We start from the raw sequence: 18757 nt of genomic DNA on the forward strand, positions 1-18757 counted from the left end.
CAAGAGACTTCACTGTAAAGCTTCTGAAGTATTTCATTACATTTCTGACAAGTGAGATTTATCAAATGGTTAAATATTTTTTCCTCAGCATAATTACCACTTAACTAGTATTTTGTTTCTCAAGATTCTGTCAGATCACTAGCATCCTATGATTACAAAATACTTGAAAACAGATTGTAGAATGTTAGGACTGCCGAAAAATACGGTGAACCACTTTAATGGAATAACAGAAATCTACAATTTTCTGAAAAGTTTGTAACTTCATTACTAAGACAGATGGAAGTCTGACTTATGAATATCATCAATAAAGCATTAATATCTATCATTGTTGCTTATATCCAGAAGCTAGCAGGGAAAGGCCAGTAGGAAGTTGAGGGAGAATTAACCTAAGCAAAGGGAAAAAATACTGTTCTGATACTTGTGCAAGAAAACATAGGAAATCTAAAAGCAAAATTAAGTGACAATGTCTAGACTTGTAAAAAGCCCAACACGAGCTTTAGATAAAACAACTGTACGTTCTACAATTACACTCAAAACTCACTATATTCCTGAACAAGTCTCATGTGAACTATTGAGAGCATCTGAAGGTGTAATTTCCAAAGCCTTTATCACCAGTGTTTGTCATTTTCAATAATGAAAGTGATATAGGCATTTTAGGAAGGAGTCACTAACAGATAAAGCAATTCTGGGTCTAACTCATCACAAGCTATCATACGAGATAGATGTCTGTAGGTATCGATAGACATCTATGTTTCTAACCTATCTGTACGTGCAACAGTCCAGAACTAAACGTTGTGTATAGCTACTACTACCTTAAACACATGTCCATTGAACTGGAGATATCTATGAATTGTAGATGGCCATAAAGGTAATACAGAATATTGCAGGATACACTCTCGGGGACACCATCTCCTTACATGCCAACAGCCTTACGCGAACAACAGAGCTGCTGGAAGTGCAGACGCGGCAATCCGTTCAGCTTATGAACGAATGATTCCTTTTGTATTACATCATTCAACTAGCCATTAAGGAGCTGGACTGACAGGATCCAGAATATGCATAGCCCAGCCCTCCATGGTAAACGAGCGTTAGAAAAGATTAAGGCTCAAAGAAATCGGTGATTCATCAGGGCGTCAGAACAGCATTTCCCCAATTCCCTGCAATGTTCTAGGCCAAGTAGCTAGCCACATATTAGTAACCCCCGTCAGACTTCCAATTTTGGAGTTAATTGCTGTTCCTGAAACACATAGCCAGACACAAAATACCTGCAGCAGCACACATCACAGAACGAACACTGCCATGGCTATCCTAATCGCACAATTATGCTGTATTACCGTCACACCTAATTTAAGTACTCCAAAGTACCTCTGTTGTCTGCAGGTATTACTCTGTAGCACCTGCTTCCTAATAGGAAGGGGGACACCTCCCTTTAGAAAGAGTACCTAACAGCAACACGCACACAGAACACAAACGTGAAAGACCAATGAAAAGAAATAGATTATAAGTCCTTGGCTCCATCGCATCACCAAAACTGAAGAAATATCAGCTATGAACCAATTAACAGAATTTGTTTCTCTTGCACTACTTTGTGGAACTTCTAGAAATCAACTTCTAGTCTCCTGTTTCTAACAAGTTCCTGAAACTTACTGGTTTTAGATATATATTTATCATCAGTCAGTTCAAGTCAGCACATCCTTACAGAGAAAAAAAATCAGACTGTTGGAATAGCAATCGGTCTTCTTCAATTATCCAGTATTTACAGCACCAAATTATTTTTACTGACCAGGTGAAACATCACTAAGTTTTACATTCAGAGAAAGTGCTTCAGAAGTATTCTACTTTCGTGTTTGACTGTTATGACACACTAGCTTGCCTTGAGTTTAGCACAGATGAGTTAAAACATAGGAAAGAAAACAGAACTTCCCCAAAGCATTAGCTTACAACTGTATTTACAACATTTTCGACCGGTACTGTTCATAAAGCATTACCAGTTCAGGGGGAAGAGAATGCGTGCATGTGTGTTTTCTCTTTTTTTTGAGGTATCACATAAAACTGGCATTATTTCAAAGTTTTACATCTTTTTCTCCTTCTTAATTTAATGACTAGCTTACATGGTGAAATCCACCTCTCTCGATCTCATTTTATATGGACTAAAATGACAGTATTAGATTCAGTATATGTATGCCTTGCTTTGGGAACAACATTGTTCACATACCTTTACTACAAGAGTAGCTTTTACTCTCATCTTCTACACAGCTCTCCACATACTGTTGCCGCTTACAAAAGTGCAGGGGGAGTGGTTAATTTTCTTCCTTACAACGTCCTATTTTGTAACATCCTTCCTTTCCTACTCATACCTGTGTGCTCACTCTGACTGCAAATAGAAGAGACTGGCAATAATCATGTTAGTTTAGTATCGCTGATTACGAACAGGAACAAATGTGGCCAAAGACTATTTTCCACACTTATTTCTAAGTTACACAAACTTGTCTAAAAATATCATTTTGCTAGTAAATGTTTAAAAGGACAAAGGACAGAACGCTATGTAAACCATGTTTTTACAACCTCTTATGTCATATAACATTTCCTCACATGCGCACATACACACACACAAAAAAATCACACTCCCAAAGCTGGATATTCTCTAGACTTGAAACCGTGCTTCTTTAGTTTCTCTGGTCTCTTTTGCCTTTTTCTCTGTGCCAGCAATAGCCTTCTTGACGCTGCATTTGCTAGCTACCTCTACAGCCACCTTTGCACCTTCCTTTACAGAGCATCTCCAAGACAAAAACACGCTTCTTCACAAAGATCGATAAGGTCGCTGCCCTCGACAAAACCTGCTCCTTCCAACATAGGCATGAGACAAGATAAGTCAAGTGCTCTACATGCTTACTTGTGTACCTTCATTTACCAGAGTAAGAATGTCAGATGAATACATACAGTCACCATGGAATTAGACATTAATAGCACTGAAGGGCCAAAAAGCCACCTAGTTTTAAAAAAATCAAACTGATGAAACACATCTATACCTAACTACATTGTTCTTTATAACTTCTTTCTTGCTACCTTTCAGCCATCACTTCAGATTTGTCACGCACTATGGCCAGAAACATGCCTCTTCTGTGTCTAGCACAGGCATTGCGTGAGGTAATGTAATAAATATTTAACAAAGAGTTTATATTACCACTCCAATTAAGCTCACAACTGATTTAAAGCCAAAGCCACTGTCAGATGAGACTTAAGAGAGACAGCAACAGATCTCCACAGAAGATGTAGCTTAGACAAACCTAAGTGTGTTTATTTTGCATTTCAGTAAAATAAACCAAGTAGTTAATTTCACTCTAATAAAATAAAACATCAGAGCCAGAAATTGCCTACATGGTTACTGCATGTCTCAAAGAAAACAAACTCTGCAAAATCCTAAAGCCCCCACAACTACCTCCAGTTCCAGATCTTCCATCTTGCTCTGTACTGAAGCAGATTTAAGTTCCAGTCACATATCTAAATAATATATATACACATATCAGTCATCCATACCTTTCCATGTGCATATTGCATTAGAGCAAGCCATAAAAGCAAAAAGCAACTAAGGCAGAAAACACTTGCACTGACACCTTTATTCCCTTAAGGCATTTGTGTGTAAACACTTGAAAAAAACAGAAAGAATTACAAGGGGAACAATTCGATCTAACCCAGAACACTGTGTGCACTTAGGAATCCGACTACATACCATGAAAATATACAATCACTTATTTAAGAACATCCAAGAGTTCAAATGTTTTCTATTAATTCATTTATGTAAACCTTTTATTTGAGTTTCAATAAGGATTTTTTTTCCCCCAAAAAACATAAGGCCAATTGAATATAAGAGTAGCTTTGGCTTCCATATAAATAGTATGCAAATTAAAAGACAACACACCTAGAAGAAGAAAATTTTCTACAGACTTTACATAAAAATACATACTGTTTTCTGTATGTGCTTTATCAGGCCTCACGCTACTTTTGCCCTCCCTTTCACTTCCTGCAAATAATAATAATAAAAACCCAAGAAAATATCAATGTTGTTCTAATAGCTAGAGTGATTAAGCTGATTAGCTTCATATCTCAAGAATTAACTTGAAGAAATGCTTACAAGTCAGCAGGAAACAAGTGAAAGTTCAACTGATAAAAAGTTACCAGATCAGAATCAAAACTCGAGTTGTGAAATCCCACCAACTCTAAAAAAAAGAACACAACATTCTTTGACCTTTGAAAAATTTATCCAATCCTTAAAAACCAGATAAGTTTGACGTGAAACTTAAGCCACATGAAATGTTAAAGCCTTGCAATAGTGATCCTGAGGCAGTACTTAAGAAAGATTCCTACTCCAATTTTACTAAGGATTCAGACAGAAGCCAACAAAACTAGGCCAGAGACAAGATGCAGGATTGGAAGCCCGAATTCCCATGTTTTTACCCAACCGTGACTCAAGTTTCAACAGTGGTTTTAAACCAGCTCTCTCTGTGGCCACAGGCAAGTTCTAACCACTTTGCCTCAATTCCCTTACCTGCAGAACAAAAATAATTACACTTATCTGCCACACAGGAATCTAGTACAACACTGCCTGGCAAGCACACATCTGTTCAAACTGCGGACGGAGCTACGTGGTAATTTTCAGCATCTGCACAAACTGAAACTGAGAGTGACAACAACTCGGCTGAAGCAGCCAGCCGAGGCCCGGCAACAACAAAATCCTGGGGGCGAAACACCGTCCGTGCGGCGGCGGCTGCTTCTGCAAGCGGTGCCGCGCCGCCTGCGAGCTCCCGCACACGGGACCTGGCTCTCACGAACCGTCCGCGCTGCCCCGCAGCTGCCCGCAGCCCTCGGCGAGGGGCTGGCACCGCCCGCGCCTGCCCCGGCCCTGCTCTTCCAAAGAGGGTCGCCGCTCCCACCCACGGGTGGGCAGCCGGAAAGCGCGGCACTGCCGGTGCTCCAGGCGTGCCCTCGCTCCACTCTCCCCTTCCCCGCTCTCTCCACAGGCTCTCGCACCCGCTGCCCACGGGGAGATCTGCGTCAAAGCCGAACCGGCGCGGGGGGCAAAGCTCGCTCGGCCGCTGCCAGGCCGCCGCTCGCAGCCAGGGCAGCGTGCGCGGCTCGGCGAGGCCGCAGTGCGGGAGCGGCCCCGGAGGCCCAGCCTGGCGACTCGCCCTACCCCCTGCCACCATGGAGGCCCCAAGCCGGGATCTCTCCTCCTCCCTCCTACCTCTCCCGCGGGAACCGCCTCGGGTGGGAAGATGGCGGCTCCGGCCGCCTCCCCGGTGCGAGGGGGGTGGCGGGCGGCGGAACGGCGGGGAGTCTCTGCCCCTCCGGCTCCGCCGTTCCCCCTCGCACTGGGAGATGGGGTGTCGAGGGAAGGGGGAAGCAGCCCAAGCGGGCGCCGCTGCCGGGAGGGTGCGGACCCCGGGAGGCCTCTCACACTCACCTGTCACCAGCAGCCGCCGCCGCCCTCGGGCCGGACCTCGACGGGCACAAGACGGGCGGGCACGGGGGGTGGTCTCCGCTGGCGCCGGGGCCTCTCGCTCCTGCCGGGGTTTCCGCTAGCGCCGGGGCCTCTCGCCGCGCCGCCGCCGCCGCCGCCGGGGCCTCGCCGCACGCCGGATGCCAGGAGAAGGAAAGCGGAGTGCGGGGCGGGGGCCGGGAGGAGGAGCAGGCGGCGGCAGCACAGCGGGGAGGGGGGGGCGCGGAGGAGGAGGAGGCGGCGGCGGCGGCTCCGGGGCCCGAAACGTCTCCGAGCCGAGACTCAACCACCCGCTCGCATGAGAGACCCGCTTCCGGCTCCTGGCGGAAGTCCCTCCTCCACCGACGGAAAGGATTGGCCGGCGTCGCCGCACGGATCGGCGCGCTCTCCCGGCACTACTGCGCAGGGATTGGCGGAGGGGACCCCGCGCGCGGCGTGACGCGCGGAAGCACGTGACGCGCCTGACGTCACCCGCCGTGACCGAGCGCGCGGAGGCGGGCCGGCACCGCCCGCCCGGCCGGCAGAGCCGCTCGCCTGCTCGTGCGCGCCGCTGGCGGGGCCGCCGCCGCCTCAGCCGCAGCCGGGGCCTCCCCGGCGGCACCTCCCCGCGCTCCGGCGGCCGGGCGCGAGTTTGCGCCAGCCGCTCCCCGTGTGGCGGGGAACTGGCGCCTCCGGCCCAGCGGGCGCCGTGTGGCCGCTGGGAGCGTCCGGCGGCGTGCGGGAGCACGGCCGGCCCGTCGCGGCAGGCGCTCGGGCAGGTTTGCCTTTCAAACTGGGAAGGGGCGGAATTGGTCTTAAGAACCTGCCGCCCTTCGGGCCGCAGGCCGCGGCGGCGAGCTCGGGCAGGCCGGCTTACCGGTGCTCGCCCTTACCGAGGGAAGTGAGTCTAGGAACGCTGTCAGGTCTTGGCGTTGGGCGTGTTGCCGCCTCCTGAAGCGCTGTAACAACAGCAGTAGGAGGATCCGGAGCCTCCTGGCCAAAATTACAGACCCGACCGCAGAATATTCTAGCTCTTAATATAGCAGCTTCTGTGGAGCGAGTGTGAGTAGTTGCGGCTTCAAAAGGAAGTGATAAATAGCCTTTTAGGAGAAGAGTATTTCATGAAAGAGCTTTCTGTTTTGTATGGGTTATGGAAGCCAGGAGACCGTTCTCTCCATAGGATTCTTCTGACTTCTTGACCTCAGCTTATCGACTTGGGGAATAGGGTATGTCTTCAGTTACATAAAGCTGCAGTGGATTCCAAGAGATTCAAGAGTTCTCTTGTTTGACCAAATAACACACAAGTCTTGTCCAACAGTTCTATTTGTTTAGTACAGATCATAATTTGTTTCTAACTACAGTTAATTAGGCAAATGGAAAACCTGTGGTTTATTCTCTGGACTTCAATAAAAAACCACTAGAAAGAATCATCTTCTAAGACTGCTCCCTGTCCTCAGCTTGACATCTACCTCAAATATGGCAAAACTGTATCACCTCACAACCAGCTGGCAATAACTACCTGTACCATGCATTGCTGCCTATGTTTCCATGTCAGAAATGAATCCAGATAGGGCCTTCTGGATCTTGTTTTTAATCCTTACTGATAAGAGTCATATTCCTGCCTTCAGGGTATCTGCTAGAAATTCCTATAGAGACAAAATTGCGATTAACCTAGAACCCGTTCTAACGACACCTAAGTACCCTTTGGAACTGTTTTTGAGGTTGCTGTATTGTTCCAAATCCTTAGCTAGTAGAGGCTATAAAGCAAATCGTAGTTTCTGGAAAGAGGTCAGGTCTTAGCAGACATGAAGCTTTACTGCTCATCTGACGGAAGCGTGTCTCAGCGTTCATTTTTGGGCAAAAAAGTGCTTCTGCGAGCACAGGTGGTGGTTTCCCTAGTAAGCAAGTTGTTTCAGTTTTACAGAATTGTAAAACTGAACACACCAGGCCAGTAAGAAGACCGCTGTATCATTCCTTCTGCTAACTCAGAGTTTGATTGCAGAGCTCATCTTCTCCCTTTCTGTAACTGAGGGAGTGTGATAGAGGAATGGACTGATTCCTGTCAAAGACCAGCACATGAAGACAGCCTCATTGTAGGCAGGAGTTTTCTTTAATGGATAGGGTTGTTTCTGTTTGTTTGGGATTTTTTTTCCCAAGGCAGCTTAACTGTGTTATTAAAGGAGAAAAATACTCTGAGACTAAATTTTCTAAAGCCCAATGTTATAAAAATGTTATATATTGATAGACATGTCAATATATGTGTGTAGGGTTTATGATTTTTCTTTTCTTGTTAAGTTTTATTGTGGTTCCAATGCTCCTGCCATGAGCAGGGACACCCTTCACTACACCAGGTTGCTCAAAGCCTCACCCAGCCTGACCTTGAACACTTCCAGAGATGGGGCATCCACAGCTTTCTGGCACGCGAGTTTTTACTTGCCTGGGCCACTTCTGATTCTCTTATCAGTGTGGGGGTTGTAGAAATTAATCACTGAATGCTTTTGTTTTTTAATGGCACACTGCTGAGATCGGAGATTTGAGTTTTTCCTTAGGACGCTGGTAGCTGAGGAATGTGTGCACAAAATTAGTAAAATATTACAAATGGGCAATGGATGCTGTGTGATAATAGAAACTACTCCTATTTCTTCTACAGCTCAAACTCAGCAGTCTGGAGAAAGAATGCATCTCTGAAGGAACAATGTGCATGAACAATGGGATTGTTAGTCGACAAAAATCAAGCAAGATTAGACTAACTAGTTGGTTCTTTCTTGGTCTGTGGTCAAACAGATGTAGAAGGGTTTATATATTAGTGACATACTTCTAAAATTATATTTTGTAATTTTTTTTAATCGGGATTCCTTGTTCAGCAAAAAAGAATGACGTATTTAGTATACTTAAGACGATAACTCTTTATGAAGAGGAACTTCAAAAAATACAGTATTCCTGGAAGCTAAACCTAGAATTGAGCAGTCAGAAACACTTAAAAATCACTAACTGTACAGGAATGCATGGGCTTTACAGTCTTTATGATTTTCTCTAAGTATAATACAAAGGATAATATTTCCTTCCTCACAAGAGCATAGAGGATTCATTCATTAAAGTTTGTGAAGCACTTGAGTGACGTGATAAAAACTTCCACTGAAACAGGGCTAGGTTTCTGCTTTGTAATGGAATTCCTGGTTTAGGCTACCTGTTGTTTTTTTTTTTATTATTTTTCCCTTTTTCACTCCTTTAAAACACACTTTAGTAGCTCCATTCTCAAAATATTTTATCCCACGGATCTGTGGGATAAGGCTTCATGAATGACCAGTATTTAAGAATTGCTGACCTGGAACACTTGCCACAAAACCCACAAGCCACTCAATACTTTGCAGTTGGTGAGATCTTTTGAGCTAAGTAATATTTCACAATTCCTGATGCTGTTACCCAGCTTTGCAGGAAGAGAGAGACCTTTTCAAACGCGAGGTACTGAATGATTGCACGGAATGGGCTAGTCCTGTCAAAAACTGCAACTTAAATAGAATCCAGTAATCAGTCTGTATTCCATCGATTTGCTGAGTGGCATTTAAATATGTATTATTCCTACCTCAGTATCTTTCATAGGTCACCAGTAAATAGCTGACTGTGTAAAAACCAATCCCTATTCCAAGTAGGCTATCATCTCAACAGTCAAAGCAGACAAAGAGAAACTGAATACTGCTTCCAAAGGGAGGGGAAAGTAAGAGACTAAGTGACCTGCCAAAAGATTATACAGGATATCTACGTTTGAACATCAGCTCTATAGTGAAATGTTCAGGCTTCCTTTGTAGCTAAATGAAAATTAATTATCAAGTAAACTGATAAAAGTCTCTTACTGCTCCTGTAGATCTATGATCCCTGTTACTTGTGCACCTCTAACTGTAGAAATGATCCAGATTCCAATGAAGTAGCCAGAGATGTGTTCCAGTATAACTTTTATTCTTATTTGATTTTTAATGACATAACCTTCGTTTCTCAGATGTGTAAATACAGAGCATTCAGTCCTGATCAAACATATGTGGCAATTTGGATCTGTTTATTTTCTAGTTGAAGAATCATTTATAGCATAGTGCAAGGCTATCATGATACAATTTCCTAATTATATCCAGTGCCAAAATTCGCTTTGACTGCGATGATACTCCAATGCACAGACAGCAGCGCTGAGTACCTACACGCGTGATTGACAACATGACATATGCACTTTCTGACTTTCTTGGATCAGCTGCTATGTTTGGTAACAAACCTTGTAAGGTGCTGCTGTAGAACTAGTTCAAACAAACCACACTTAGCAGATTTTTCCGTCTGTCCCCATCCCTGCGACAGGTTAGTCATATTTCTTTAAGACATTGAGACCATTTTAAAATAAGTTTGTGGTGTAGGTGCCAGCCATCGCTAAACCTTGGATCTCATTAATGCAGTATGAAAAAGTCTAAGCTGTAGATGGTACCGTAAATGTTAAAACCTTTGTTAGCAGGAGCTGATTAAAAACTTTCAAGAGCTGGTTGAAACAGCAATAATACTGTTAATTGGGCGTAATCGCAACTCTGAAAATTGCCATCCTATCATCAGGCTGACTGGTGTACAGGCTTTACTCTGTCCATGTACAGCAGGTCCTTCGCAGAGCTAGGACTCGAAACCAGATCTCTCACGTTCCAGGTTCGAGCAATACAATGTCTTCAATTAGTTATGGTTTGTCTGTGACAATACATTTTTAAAGCTAATTAATGAGAAAGTGTATAATTTATATAAATTTAGCGGCTAAGTAGGAGTTTTCTGAAGGGATCGAAATAAACTCAGATTTTCTTAGCAGTAAGCATGTTAGCAATTTTCTGCCTTTGTACTTACTTTTGTTATTCTATCACTGTTGTGTCTGAGCGCTTCACAACATTCTTTAAATATCATTGTAACCACTGTGTAAAGTATGAATGCATTTATTCCCAATCAACAGGTGGCAAACTAAGGCACAAAGGTGTTTGAGCTCAGCCTTACAGCTGATCTTATGCAAAAGTTGTGTCTGCTCTGAAAAATTATTTTAATTTTGTATTTCTGTCCTCTTGAGCCCTATACTAAGATTCAGTGGGGATCATATATGCATATATTTTTATTCCCTAAACTTCTCATTTCAAACATAAGCATCTTTAATTGTATTTCCTGCTTTTGTTCTCATAGATTATAAAAAGATTTTCTGTTTCTTTTTTTTTTTTTTTTTGCTTTTGGATGCAGTTTTGATTCTGTCCTTCTCAGTTATGTTGGAGATCTGTGAAGAAAATTGCTTGAAAAATTTCAGGCCACCAGATGAATGATTTGCAAAGCTGTGGATATCAAATGTTTCTATTTATACAAGGCATATATTGTATAAGGCATAATAGTGAGCTGAGATTAAAAGTTGAAAGATAATAACTTAAATATTGAAGACTTGAAAAATAAGCAAATACCCTCTATAGAAATGTATTTGTGGCACCTTTGTTTCCAGTTACACAGGAAAAATGTACACCTAAACTGAAATTAACATTTTGTTTGGCCATTAGTCAATTTACCATCAGATAGACTTTTTAACATGACCCACCCATCATAACAGAATATTATGTACAAAAGGCCAAACACAGAACTCAGAAGGTGTCTCTTTTTTGAAGTTTATTGAGGCCAAATGAAACATTAATTACAAAAAATGTGATTCTAAAGCAACACTTCCCTGAATATAGCATTAGTCATATCACTAAATATTATGGTGTGTGTTACTAACATAGAACACAATTTAATTCACAGAGCTCTCCTAAATTTTTTATTTACTTGGAGAAATGTCGTTTTCTGCTTTAACCCTGCATCAAATGTCTCTCTGTGACACAGGTGTGCAGAAGAGTTTTAAAAAGACAATTAATCAGAATTATATCTGTTTAATTACAGTGATAATGAAGATCCTTTAGCTCTTATTCATGGGTGTGGTATTCCTCAATGGATAAAGAAACATGTCTGAAAATAGTAAAACTTAGTAATAAAGAGCAGATTCTGTGCTCACTTTTCCTGAATGTTCATTTGAACTTGGAAACTGTAGTGCTAATTGTGTAGAGATATTCCATTCTCACTGTATAAATGACTGAACAATGTTGAAGGACAAGGAAGTTAGAGTCCTCACTTTGTCTTTTACAGAAATAGATCTTTTCAGGTGATAGATGCGTCATTAAATCTGTACTGAGTGTGCATCCTACTCACATCTGTATTTACACACAAATATCTGAATTAGTATAGGGCAGAAGGAGTAGAGGTTTTTTTCCCATCAAATTGGGCTATGGATGGATAATGAAGCTGGGCTCGTCTGATTGTTGTGATAGAGCTGTAAGGGTTGGTCTTCGATATTTCTAAGAGGTCATACTTGCAGCATGGTGACAGTGCAGTCTGGGTCATCAGTAGATAGGACAAGACTGTACTGACAGAGGATACGAACAGGTACATTGTCCTCCACTCTTCAGAGTCAGGATTTCTTGTGTAACCTGCACTTGATGGAGGCTGTGGTAAATATGCAAGAAATTCAGGCACAGTTTAGTGTTTCAAATGCCATAAACAGTGACTGTTACTAACCGTTAAAAAATACTTTGAAATACTGTGGGGTAGTTGTATGGTCTGAGAGATGCTTTAATGTCAGCATGCTGGATAGTCCTTTCATTAGGAGTTCCTAAGGGCATAGTGGGCTGCAGTGATCCCTTTGACACTACTTTGCTTTTTAGGGTCATTGCTGCTCAGGATAGAAAGGAGTGTATCCAAAACATCCTTTCAGTGCTAGTGATTCCCAGCTGCTGTCATAGTCCTTTGAGACCTCCAGCAGCTGGTGTAGTTTGGAGGGGACGGCTCAGACCATGCCAAGAACAGCGAAATTGCAAAAATTGGCTCCAGGCAACTGTGCTGTGCTCTTCTTCAGATTCACTGAAACTGCTCAGTCCATACAAGGAGACTGTGTATCCTTTTCCAAAGCACTTGGATGTACACTGCCTGACGCTTCATTTCAGCATCCTCTAAGCTGACTGTTCCTGGCCTTTATGACTTTTTCACAGCTTCAGGAACTGATCCACCCTACTGCTTAGAAATAAACATATCCAACAAAAGGGATTCTTTTGAGAGTTTTACACCTTATGGTTGGATTATGAGGTTACATCTTTCTTAGTGATGTGAAAAGTGTTTTTACTGGAAGAGGTGGTTAGGGAGGATAGCAGCAAAGGTGGCAGGAAAACCCCAGTTGTTGTATTCATCAGTCAGGACTGGAGGCCTTTTGGTTTGTTTCTTTTCACTTACCCTTTTGAATTATAGACTTACTGCTCCAGAAGCTGCAGAGCTCAAGGTGATTATTAGATAAATAAAAAAAAAAAAGTGTCATTCTTCACTTGCTGAAATGTCTAAAAGCTAGTTCTATTGTAGATCACTTGTAGTCTGCTATGTAAATAAAAACAGATAGTGGCAGCTTATGCATCACAAATATGAGTCACATGAAAGGAAGATCTGTAGTCAATGGGAATCAGTAACATCTACAGATCATTCTTGAATACTTTTAATCAATTAATTAATTTTACTGTGATTTCTACCTGCAGTTGCATATATATTTCAAGATAGAGTGGTTTTTTGATCCAGAGATGCCCACTAGCCTCTGCCTGCTCTCTGATAACCAACTCCAAGTTCTCTATAATTCTGAGCAAAGAGGGAAAAAAAGAGACAGATCAGAGCTGGTTGTCTCTGAGCTCCTTTTTAAGAGGATCCCTACCCCTGTTGCCTGGGGTGGAGGAGCAGAGCTGTGATTGGTGGTTTACGTCTTGCACTTGGCTAGCTTTGCTTGTAATACTTCTGAATTGCCATACGTTGTAGTTACTTGGGTTTATCTTTGTTAAAGAAATCTCTGCTGCCCTGTCTTCAGATATTTTATGCCCATAACTTGCAGATACAGTATAACATATACACACTCTAATTGGGTTCTTTGACGTGTCTCTTTTGCTCTGCAAAGGCAGGCTGGCCCTCAGAGAAATAAACAATGATTCTCCAAGAAAAGACCATTAGCTGTTGGTATTCTGTGAAGTCATGTCTGATTGTTCTTTACACCTCTTCCCCTCAGTCAGTGAAGGCAGTTACTCTCCAGAGGCCTGTAAAAAAATCACTTCATGCTGCGGAATCCTAGAAATTGTTGAGATAATGTATTCAATACAGCCTTATGAATCCTTTTCCCTGTTGCATAGCCTTTTTCCATGGCATGGGGATTCATTTCTGGTTTTCAGCTAGCAGAAAGATTCCAGTTACTTTCAAGAGGGAGGTTTTCCACACCTGTTGTTTTCTAATGCTCAGAAAGATACGCAGTTAAATCTTATTTGAGAAGTCACAATGCATTCTTCTCAGTTTAAGTTGCAGGTAGCAGTCTTGGCATCTCAAACACATTCTAACCAGAGGGCCTTGATCCTCAGGATATTTTTCTGAACAAGCGTTTTCCTATATAAATTGCTGTTGTTCTCATAAAAATTTCTGACTGATCTGTTCCCTCATCGACAACTGAGTCTGCTGCTCAGGCTGCTGGCTGCCTCAAGACTCTTGAAGGGAGCTCTTGCTAAAGCAACTCTCTAAGGAGGCAAGGGGTTAGTTTTATTCCTTTTGTTTTCCTAGTGCTTCCTTGACTCAGCTGTGATGCCGACATCAACACCAACTCTCTCCTCTTCCAATTGTTATGGTACCACTCAGTGGCAGCTGGTTTGCTTGAAACTTGCTATCTTTCTTCCAGTCTAGAAGTTTCCCCCTTCCTAGGATCTTGTGTTTTTTTTTCAATCATATTGATGGGTTTCTTTCTTGCATCCATGCCTTACTTCTCCCTGCTAAGTCTCTGTCATGCTTTATCAGAGTACACGGCTCCAAACAGGCGGAAAGAAATGTTCACTGTTTGATTAGTATTTGTAGCTCCCACCGGGCTAATGGAATCACCCAGGCTGAGAAATGCAGGTTTTTAAATCATCCACAGGTTGAGAAGGGCCAAGCACTTGGGGGAATGGATTAACTCTGGAGCTGAAGCTATGCAGGTGCCCAGACTGCTCTTACAGTCATTGCTGCTCATGAAACAAGGACATCTGATCTGCTTATAAGAGAATGAATTTCTGTATCACCACAGCTTTCAGCCCAGTGCATCAAGATAAGCCAAAATTGAACTACAGTAAATCAGAAAATATTCACTGAGATGAAAGTACATGTTATCTGGGTGTAGCAGGCTGAGAGCTGTGGCCGCTCCTGAGTGGATCATGTGTGCCAGACTTTGGGATGGAATGACCTGTAAAAGGAGCGGAGAAAACCCCTATGAATGGTGACTACTACAGGTACGTCATTGTAACCTACTGACAAATGTATTAGTCATCTGAACTGGGTATGCTTACATCAGTGTGGATATCACTGCGCACCTCACGGTACACATAAAGACAGTATCGTTTACGCAGAGGTTTTGTGCAGTCCTCAATTCTAGCTTCCCTTTCAATGTAAGAGGGAAAATAGAGATTGATTTTAAAAGCAAAACCAGTTTATACTATAGGAAGCATGAACAGCAAGCTCCAGCTGGCTGGTTACTAAGCTAAATGCAACATGGGAAATGCAGTGTGTGAGGGAAATAACATGGCTTTTCTCTCCTGGTGACAGGCAGCCACGATTGTTGTACTGGCATGGTCAGCTAACACCGACTTTGGACACAAACTTAATATCATTCATCATTTTGGTATTACTATAGGTGGATAAAATCACCATGAGAACTACCCAGTAGTGAAAACCACATTTGTACCGTTTTTTCTCTGCTCAAGATGGCTAGGTCAGTTCTGAGGTAGGTCTGTGGGGAGCATATCTGGTAGCTTCTGTGAAATGCACAAGTGATTCAGTGTTTGCTGGACAAACACACACATCAGAAAATATTGTGCCTTATTGCCAGGCTCCCTGGAAAAGGCCAATGCCAATGCCTGGTAGCAAAATGATGAGCCCAGATGAGACAAATGCTATATGACCTACACATCTAAGAGATGCTTTCTTCACAACCATCTTTCTGGCACAGAAGCAAAGTGTTTCCCTCCAACCTTCTGTGCCTCTTCTGATTCTGGAGAGAGGACAGCTTTGAGAGTACAGCTGTGAAATTTGAGTAGCACGTAAACTGTGCAATGCATGTAGTGTACATCTAGACCCTGATTTTCAATACACAGTATTTTTTAAAAAAGGTTAATGCTGCCTTTAATGGCTTTGCACTTCTAGCACCTCTTCTATATGTTGCACAGTAATAGCACATTTTGGTGTCTGCTGAAATATGGATAATATTTGTAGTCGTATGTTTCTGATTTTCATCAAACTGAGTAATAAGTGGGGGGATATGCTGCAAAGATAATGCAAATTATCTTTTAAATTAATGGTAAAAGATCTTGTGTCTGAGGAAGTCTATCCTCGGATCCTGTGAAATGAGTTGAGTGGCAGATAAAGGTGAGCTGGAACTCACTGGGGAGGAATGTGTGGGATAATGGTAGGTGATGTCCCAAGATGACACAGCAGGACTGACAGTCCCAGGAAATCCAGAGGAGGCCTTGCTGAGAGGCCAGTAGGAAACTCTCTTGTTGATACATGGTCCAGCCTGGAGGCTGAATCACAGGCAGGCAAATAAACCAAGAGGAACAGAGCCAAAACAGATTAATGTGAACAGCCTTGCTTCGTAGAGCACCAGGGAAAGAAAGGCCTCGTATGTCCCTGCTGATAGTCCAATCCCAAGCTTGTGAGAGACAGACCTGAACCAATGGTATGCAAGTAGATGGAAGTTATAAACATGAAAAATAATCTTAAATAGGATTAAATGGAAACTTTAAAAAGTGCAGTCTTTCTACTGAGAAGTACAGATTGCATTGAGAACCAGGAAGGGGAAAAGAGAAATTAAGCATTCAGTTTTGTGGGTTTTTTAATGGAAAGCATATAATTTTTAAAAATAAACAAGTGGGATTAAAAATATTTTGCTTCTCCTGACTTTTTGACTAGTACTGTTACCCTCTTTTGCTCATCAACTCTCTCTCTTCTTTTAAACTCCCGGCATCTTGTTTTATAATTAAATTGTAAGCTCTTCAGGGCAGAAGCTATATTCAGATACGGAGCAGTAAACACCCTGCAGCAATAATACTTACCCTGATTGACACCACTGAGCAATATAAACACTGTGTAAATAATGAGAAAGCCTGAGAGGTGCTGAGTCCTGGATAACACTGTTCCTTTCCAGCAGCTTACATTATAGTTAAATTAATTCCAACAGTATACAAAACCATGTCAGCACATCGACTAAAGGCGGGCTAGATATTGCTTGGAGGTACGGGAAGTCATGAAGAGTCGGTTGAGTCCCATGATATCCTCTGGGAGGAAAAGATGCTCTGGGGAGAAGCTGATCTGGAACTTGGAGCCAAACTTCCCACCCTTTGGGAAGGAAAAAAAGTTGACAGATAGTCCTCTTCTTATGTGACGTTCAGGGTGGCATTTCTCTCATGCATGAGATATCTCCAAACTCCCATCACAGACAGCGAGACCTGGAGAGCTATCCAGCTGACTGATTCAGTTGCCCACATATATTTGTCTAGTGCCATTTGAGATGCCCTATAATAGGCCACGGGTTCTGACTGCCAGTTCGGAAGGAGAAAGTTTAAGAAGGAAATATGTTTGGCAATTCTGTGTAATGTCTTGGATACTACAGGTGAAGCTGGCACTCGCCTAAGCTTAGCCAACTGGTTTGTGTGCCAAGAGGGTCTGCTTTAGGGTGAAGTGGGCAGATCTCTGGACTCCACTGACTGTAACAAAAGCTTGTATATCCAATTCACATGTGGATACCTGTCAGGTGTCTTAATCTGCTGGGGAATCTTAGCGTCCTTTAAGATGTGCCTCAAGACAAGACTTACCTTAGTGTCTTTTAAGATATACATAAAAAATTGGCGCTAGCATAGTGAAAAAATGCTCTAACCTCCTTTAAAAATCAGAGGTCTTAAAATGAACCGAAGTTGCATGTGAGAATGTAGGCTTTGGACCTGCGCTGTGGATCTATCTATTTCTGAATAGATGAGCAAAGCCAACGCATGTTGTGTGCAACCACCTGAGGTGGCCCAGCACCAGCAGCAGTGGGTCATGCTGGTGTGCCAGCAGGTGAGCAGTCATGCTGAGGGACAGGGCAGAATTAGCTCACGTGGAGAACCACCAGGCCTTGCGCTGCACACTGACCTGTGCAGAAGGCTGTACAGAGAATACGTCTTCTCAAATGTTACTGAAAATGCATTACACATCTCCTTTTTTTTTTTTTTGCCTTTCCTCCTCCTAAATTTTTTTTTCCTCAGAAAGTGTTTCCTTCTGACTATGTGAACTTACTGCAGCAAGAACTGTCTTTTGTTTCTATGCTTATGCAACACAAACATAAAGAGCGCTTAATGTCTGACAAGGACACTGTGGCAAAACAAAAGTAGAGATAGAAAGCCAAAGTGCAGGGAGAGGTTATGCACCAAAGATGACACTGGCCTTCTGAGACAAGACTGAGGTCTTCTGAGGTTTGATTCAATACCTCAACTATAAAAATTTTCATTTCCATGCATGATATTATATGTAATAAAATTGATGTTTGGGTAGAGCCTGAAAGTTGTTTGCTTTTTCTGGATATAGGCAAATGGAGAAAAGAAACAGTCCATGACCACAGGGACTACAGCATGAGGTGTAATCAGATAAAGGAAATGAGTAGGGAATTTAACATCACAGGTAGGTTGCCTAAGTGTAGGAGCAGGACAGATGGACTGACTGTATTCCCAGATGTTCTCAAAGTGAGCAGGAACTGACTACCACTAAGAGTTTTTTATCTGAAAGTCAGTACCAGTATGTTTTTCACCTCATATAAACAAGAAAAAGAAGGATTTGTTCTGCTTCACTGGAGAAAAAAAAAAAACACAATAGACTTCCATTCAGGCACACAAATAGCAACTGTCCTGTGACTTCTCTATTTAAATGGGTATCCATGGTGAGATCTGCATAGCTTTCATTAGATGCCTGCAGAACGGTGCTGTTGGTTCACAGTGCAGACAGGAAGGAAAATATGGCTGAAAATTCCCTTACAATGAATGAATGAATGAGTGAATGAATGAATAAATGCAGTAAGATATTGAGTCCGACGTTGCATCATGCTGCAAAAAAAATGCCTGTGTTTTCTCCACTGCTGCTTTACTAGTCCCTCATCTCTGCTTTTCCAGGCCATTCAAATTAAATGCTAGTCCTAATCCTTGT

At 42.6% G+C, this 18757-nt stretch overlaps 1 protein-coding gene across 2 annotated transcripts in view; it reads right to left on the bottom strand.

Annotated features, from left to right (window-relative positions):
- Positions 1-5520, bottom strand: part of LARP4B (La ribonucleoprotein 4B) — a 56181-nt gene extending 50661 nt beyond the window's left edge. For both annotated transcript variants that reach the window (XM_086614258.1, XM_086614254.1), the window contains exon 1: positions 5462-5520. The gene's annotated coding sequence lies outside the window, so the exon portion shown is untranslated. The remainder of the gene's footprint in view (positions 1-5461) is intronic.
- Positions 5521-18757: the final 13237 nt, after the last annotated feature.

This window comes from Tauraco erythrolophus, chromosome 7 (genome assembly GCF_009769465.1).
Source record: "Tauraco erythrolophus isolate bTauEry1 chromosome 7, bTauEry1.pri, whole genome shotgun sequence".
Lineage (NCBI taxonomy): Eukaryota > Metazoa > Chordata > Aves > Musophagiformes > Musophagidae > Tauraco > Tauraco erythrolophus.